Below are 6,000 nucleotides of genomic sequence, written 5' to 3' on the forward strand. Positions count from 1 at the left end.
ATCCAAAATATTAATTATTGATCATAAAAATTAACAGTTAACAATAATAATAGTTATTCATGAATTCACAGTCAGGAAATATATTTTGTTCATATGACATAGAACATATTAAATTTTATATATAAAAAAATACGCTAAAAGTTAAATCGAATTATCCAAAATGTTGTTATAATAATTATGTTAATTCATAATACGCGATTATTTTTAAAATTGGAAATACTAAAATTGACCAAAATAATAAAGTAAACATAGTTATTTTATTTATTAATTAGTTTAAATAATTGAAAACTAGTTGAAGAAAACGTGCCAATAAATCAATAAATAGCCGGCTTGGTGGCGCAGTGGTAAATGCGACAGGACGGTCCTCCTACTGTTGTGTAAAATCCGACAAAGAAAATGATCCTAGTCACGCCAGTAAACAGGCGGGGTAAGACCGGATGTGTTCTGGGATGATCTCTAAAGTTGGTCACTCGCCAATCGGTAGGGTTAATGCCGAGGACCGTGAAGCCCTCGTTAAACCGTAGGTCCAGTCCAGATAAACTCATAGTTAGTAAAAGGAGACTTAAAAAAATATAAAAAAACCAATAAATACAGAAAAACATATCATTATATAGTTATTTATTTGCGGAATTGTTTATTTACAGTTGGTTTGTAAAATAAATTAATATCGTTTTTTTTAACTTATAGCAAATTTAATATAACAACATGAATAGCGAAACATTGTTCATATATTTATTTTCCTTCAATTTTCATATCATTTTCCAATATTTTGGCTTTTTTAAACTTTAATTCTTACATCAAAACACATCTTAAGAAAATTCAAGATAGAGAAATTGGAAAAATATCGTTAGTTATTTTTATTAATATTGACATTTCTTCACTCCACTAAATTTTCAGGCAAAATTCTCTTGATACCTGAGGGAGAAAATATTTCTCATGATTTTTCACTGATCCAAAATATTAATGATTGATCACAAAGGTTAACAGTTAACAATAATAATAGTTATTCATGAATTACCATAGATCAAATTAATTAAATGAATGAATTGAACTTTTTATTTTCATAGTGGTATTTATAAAAATAAATTAATATATTTAAATGAGAATTAAATTTGTTTATTACATCATTACTAGTAATTACTGGCTAACCTACAATTAATCTTTGCAATAACTTAATAAGTTAAATGTCTATGAGGACCCATCAACCCTATCTTAGTATCTCATGTAATACTATTTAGGTACCATATTTATACTGCTGTTTTTCTATTAAATATACCTCACTACACTACACTGCACAAGATGAAACGCTTTGATTCTTTTGAGTTTCTGTCCTGTTCTGTTGGTGTTACTCAAAAGTCGTAACACTTCGATATTTACATGAGAATTGAGTACATCCTCATATCTTCTTGCCATTATCTAGATTTTCTGAGTATCACCCACAATACTTCCTAAAACATTTTTCTGAAAAACTTGTATAGTATTTTAATTATATTACTTTTCGCGGAACATCCCCATAATTCAATTCCAAATAAATCTTCATATAGGTTTCAATACTTGCTTGTATAATTGCAATTTATTGTATACTGATAATTGTGATTTTCTTCCAATTAACCAATACATTTTCCCATATATTTTAACTCAACCAGTTCTTTCCTTTTTTTATATATTCTTTCCAGCGATGTTTGGCATCAAGAGTCATTCCGAGATACTTAGCGTCGTTACTATATGGAACGCTAGTATTATTTAATGTTATTGGTACTTATGAGGTCTTTATTTTCCAGGTTTGGGTACAATTATATATATTGTCACTCTCTTATTGTGATATTTGTGTGGCTTCTTCGCTATCATCTCATACAGCAAGAGCTCGCAGTATCATCATCACATTAGCCATCGTGCTATTTTTCATTTGTGGTATATCAAATGTGTATAGCAGAAGATTTGGCACCGTTACACTTCCTTGTGGTACACCTGCTATCGGTTTTTTATTGTATATTTGAGTAGTTCAGTGTGTTGTTTAGATATTTTCTATAGCTTGTGAACAAGGCCGACATACTTCACATCTTCTTCTCAAAAGCTTGGACTACATCTAAGCATATAGCATAACATACTTTATAACCTTCGTCAATTACATCTGGTTTTTCTAAGCAGCTCTTCTCTTGTTGAATGTTTGTTACTGACGTGACAGGAATGGTTATTTTTTTGCGGAGTTTGCACTGTTGCCTATAAAGATATTTGCAACTACAATCATAAACATAAAGTACATCCATATCCCAGCAGGATTTGAGCCCGCGACTATCGCAACAGTAGGAGGACCGTCCTGTCGCATTGACGACTGCGTCAACCAAGCCAGCTATTTATCATTTAAATTATGGATTATTAATAACAAATAATCTTAATTTTAATTGTATAATTTTCCATACCTTTTTTTATCACAAATTATGTTGTATTGATGTTGGCTATCTCTGAGACATACCCATTTCTTTTAAACATTCACCTATAACAATATTGCATGATACTTAATGTTGTTTTATTGCATGAGAAATTAATGACAAGCATTTTTGGTCATGTTTCGACACAGGACACAGTACAAATGTTCTAATAAATTAGTGATGATATTCTAATAAAATGAAGGAAAAGAACATTTGCGAAATTTGTGAAAATTAATTTGAAGTCTTCCTCAAATTATTGAAAATAGAAAAATGTAGTTAACCATTAAATGAAACCATGTTTAACGTAAACAGGATTGTTTTATTCTCGCAGATTTATCATCGCTGTTTCAGATAATTATAGAATTGTTTTAATTTTAATAGAATAATTTACTTCGATACCTTTTACTTCAGTCTTATTGCTTTTGGATCTTTACCAATAACATGTTGACTGATATTTAATGCTGTTTTATTACATGGTATATTAATTTATTCCAAGCTTCTTCGAAAAAAGTTTTTAACAAAAAAACGTAACATGTAAACTATAAACTATTATAATGTAATAATATACAAATCGAGTAAAAGAGGTTGAAATTACAGAACAGTAAACTTCCGTCAAATACGAGGGTTATGCTTGAATTATTGAAATTAAGAAAGTAAAATATATAATTTTTTGTATATTTGTAGATGCTAATTTGGATTGTTAAATTAAAGTAAAGTCCAACCACTAGTGTGAGGGAGAGGGAAGTTTAATATTGATTTTTGTGGAACTTACGCCATAATATATATAAATAATTAAATTTCAAACCTACAGTTCACAGAAAATAAATTACTTAGCAGCTGCTGCTAACTCTAATAATATAGCTGCAGATATTGAACAGTGGAGGTCCATAAATTATTAGGAAAATTGCCAGAAAGCTGGATATATGGATGTATAAAGGTGATGAACAGGGAATATTAAGTAGAGTTATGGTATATCATGATAATGCATTCAATTCAGTTATGTCAGGGTAAAGGTTCAATTTAGATGAAGATAGCTGCAAGGGCAGAATATTTAAGTTTATTATTATAAATAAATACAGAAATATAATTTGCCAAATTTTTTATTTTTTTATATATATTTTATATATACTAGGGGTTTATCTGGACTAGACGTACAGTTTAACGTGGGCTCCGAACCACGATCCTCGGCCTACCGAGTGGCGAGTAACCAAATTAGAAATTATCCTAGAAGGCGAATTATCTTAGGCGTGACTGGGATCATTTTCCTTATCGGAATTTGCACTCTTGCCTAGGACATTCACAAATATTAAACAATCACAAACATAAATTTACTACCAGGCCCCAGCAAGATTCGAACCCGCAACTATCGCAACCAAAATCTAAAAAAAATAATTATTTAGTTAGTTAAGATTACATATTTCAATGATTATGGTTGATCCCTTGTATAATATAGTTTTGTTAAGCAATGTGGAATTAAGCAGTTATTATAGGCGCCAAAACATTTAGGAATTATTTTGATTTTTTTACATTAATTGGAACAAGAATAAGTGAAAATTAACTTGTAAGTAATGGTTAGTTTTTCATATTATATGTAATTAAAAAAAACTTATAGCGTATTTTATAAAGGCGCCTATTTGAATACAATTACTGATTAACATACATTTTCTAATTTTAATGCGCGTCAATAATGGTCATGGGTATCCATTTTCAACTTTAATTACTGTAATTATTTTCCAATTATTGTTATTTCTAAATGAACTAAAAATTCAAACATATTTACATGTTGCAAGCCAATTCCCATTTTCTCAAATGGGTTGTGCTATGGGTAAGGTCTCTCCGAATTTGGCGCCTTATAATTATAAACTTCCTCGTTATACGAGCTTGTTTTTTTGTTTTCATTTAATTTTAATAATTAAATGGAACGTTCTATTTAACATTCTTAGGTTTTCTATTTAGTGCTTGATCATATTGGAAAGAGTGAAATCATATTAGGTGCTTGCATGAATTCTGATCAGTTTTTTTGTACATACGTCATCAAGATGTTTATGGTACTGCCTGCTCCAATTTGTAAATTCGTTTTAAAATCAGACAATATTTTCGTTCTCATTTTATTCTAGTTAATAGAGACACGATACTGTCTGATAATTTCGAACGCGTAACCGAACTAGCCTGTCCAAGTCGTCCAGTTGTCAAACGTATGCAAAATTCTTCAAAATAATAGTGATAAGAGGTTATATAAACTGGCAAACATTATTTTAATGCTTTACTTGTTTTGATAAATTTCAAATCTCTGCTTATTATTACCATGATTGAAAATTCCGAAGCCAGACAGGTCAGATTGCGTCTCTAATCCGGTACTTTGAACAGGAACGAAATAATGGAGGCCCCCTCTTGCCAGTAAAATTCATTAGAGATGTAAGTATTTTTTCTATTAAATAATAATTTGTTGCGATTTTTATTGAAAATAGTTTTTAGCGTGTTGCAGCTGCAATGAATATTAGTGTGGACACGGCCACCCACATGTCTCAAAATATGAAAAATATGATCTTGAATTACCACCAAAAAAAAAAGAACGTCCTCATACGGAGCTGGTGACAAATCCAGATCAGCTTGATGTTAGCTCAATCAGAGATTAAATATATGAAATGTATAAAAACAGTGAGTAGTTTTTCAACAGAAACTTAATTTAATACAAATATTTCAAAGGAAACTGTTCTGAAAAGTATCGAAGAGGAAAACACTTCCGGATATTGCTTTTAAAAGAATAAAAATTTTAAAAGCATATAATAAAATGAAGGAAAACTTATTATTTCAATTTATGTATTTAGATGAGACATGGATATTTCAGAATGGTACCAATATACCCAACGGTGACTCATTGCAAGATGATAATAAAAATAGTGTTATGACAGCAAAAGTTAAAGGAAAAATGTAAATGTTGGAATTAACGGGGTTTTATTAGTTATAATATTTATTAATAATTCATAGCAAATATATTGTACTTCGTGCTGGAAACGGGAATGGTAAATAAAACCTTCGGTTTGTATAAACTCGATAAGACACATTGAAGAAGATTGACAAATGATGGAATTGTGAACAATTGTTAGATAGAGTGGAAATTAACAGCTTACTTGTTCGCTTGAATGAAACTTTCTGAATATGGTATGATTCAATGTTGCTAATTTCTAAGACATGCTGATCAGAATGGAAACATGTAAGGTGAGTAAATATATGGTAACTGTAGGAAATTTTGTTGTAGAGTGTAAGATTTATGTGCACAGATATGTGTCTAATTGTTCAGAATATATATGAGCATTTGGTTAAAATGTGTCAGGAGAGAAAGCTAGTAAATGTAATATGGCAAATGCATTAAGTATAATACAGTGATTAAATCTAATTTTATATAGAAGGATTTATACAGTTCTTAACAGAACAAACTAAGGAGAAATACAGTGATATCAAAAGGTCTTTACAAAATAACACTCTACCGAAGAACACACGAACTTAGCCTAAAAGATAAATAGGCTCTCCAATGAAACTAAAAAACTATTAACTGAAACATTTTGTATCA

The 6,000-nt window shown here is 29.9% G+C and overlaps 1 long non-coding RNA gene across 2 annotated transcripts; it reads left to right on the forward strand.

Moving 5' to 3' along the window:
- Positions 1-4,267: 4,267 nt before the first annotated feature.
- Positions 4,268-5,739, forward strand: LOC143200921 (uncharacterized). Of its 2 annotated transcripts, none has more exons than XR_013006846.1 (4): positions 4,268-4,844; positions 4,898-5,076; positions 5,136-5,360; positions 5,418-5,739. It is a non-coding gene; the product is annotated as an uncharacterized LOC143200921 (long non-coding RNA). The 2 variants fall into 2 exon arrangements; XR_013006848.1 differs by having other exon boundaries at positions 4,905-5,076; positions 5,418-5,738.
- The last annotated feature ends 261 nt before the right edge of the window (positions 5,740-6,000 follow it).

This window comes from Rhynchophorus ferrugineus, unplaced genomic scaffold, assembly GCF_030347505.1.
Source record: "Rhynchophorus ferrugineus isolate W39M unplaced genomic scaffold, kcgeb_rfMv2 rfM1, whole genome shotgun sequence".
In the NCBI taxonomy this organism is placed as follows: domain Eukaryota; kingdom Metazoa; phylum Arthropoda; class Insecta; order Coleoptera; family Curculionidae; genus Rhynchophorus; species Rhynchophorus ferrugineus.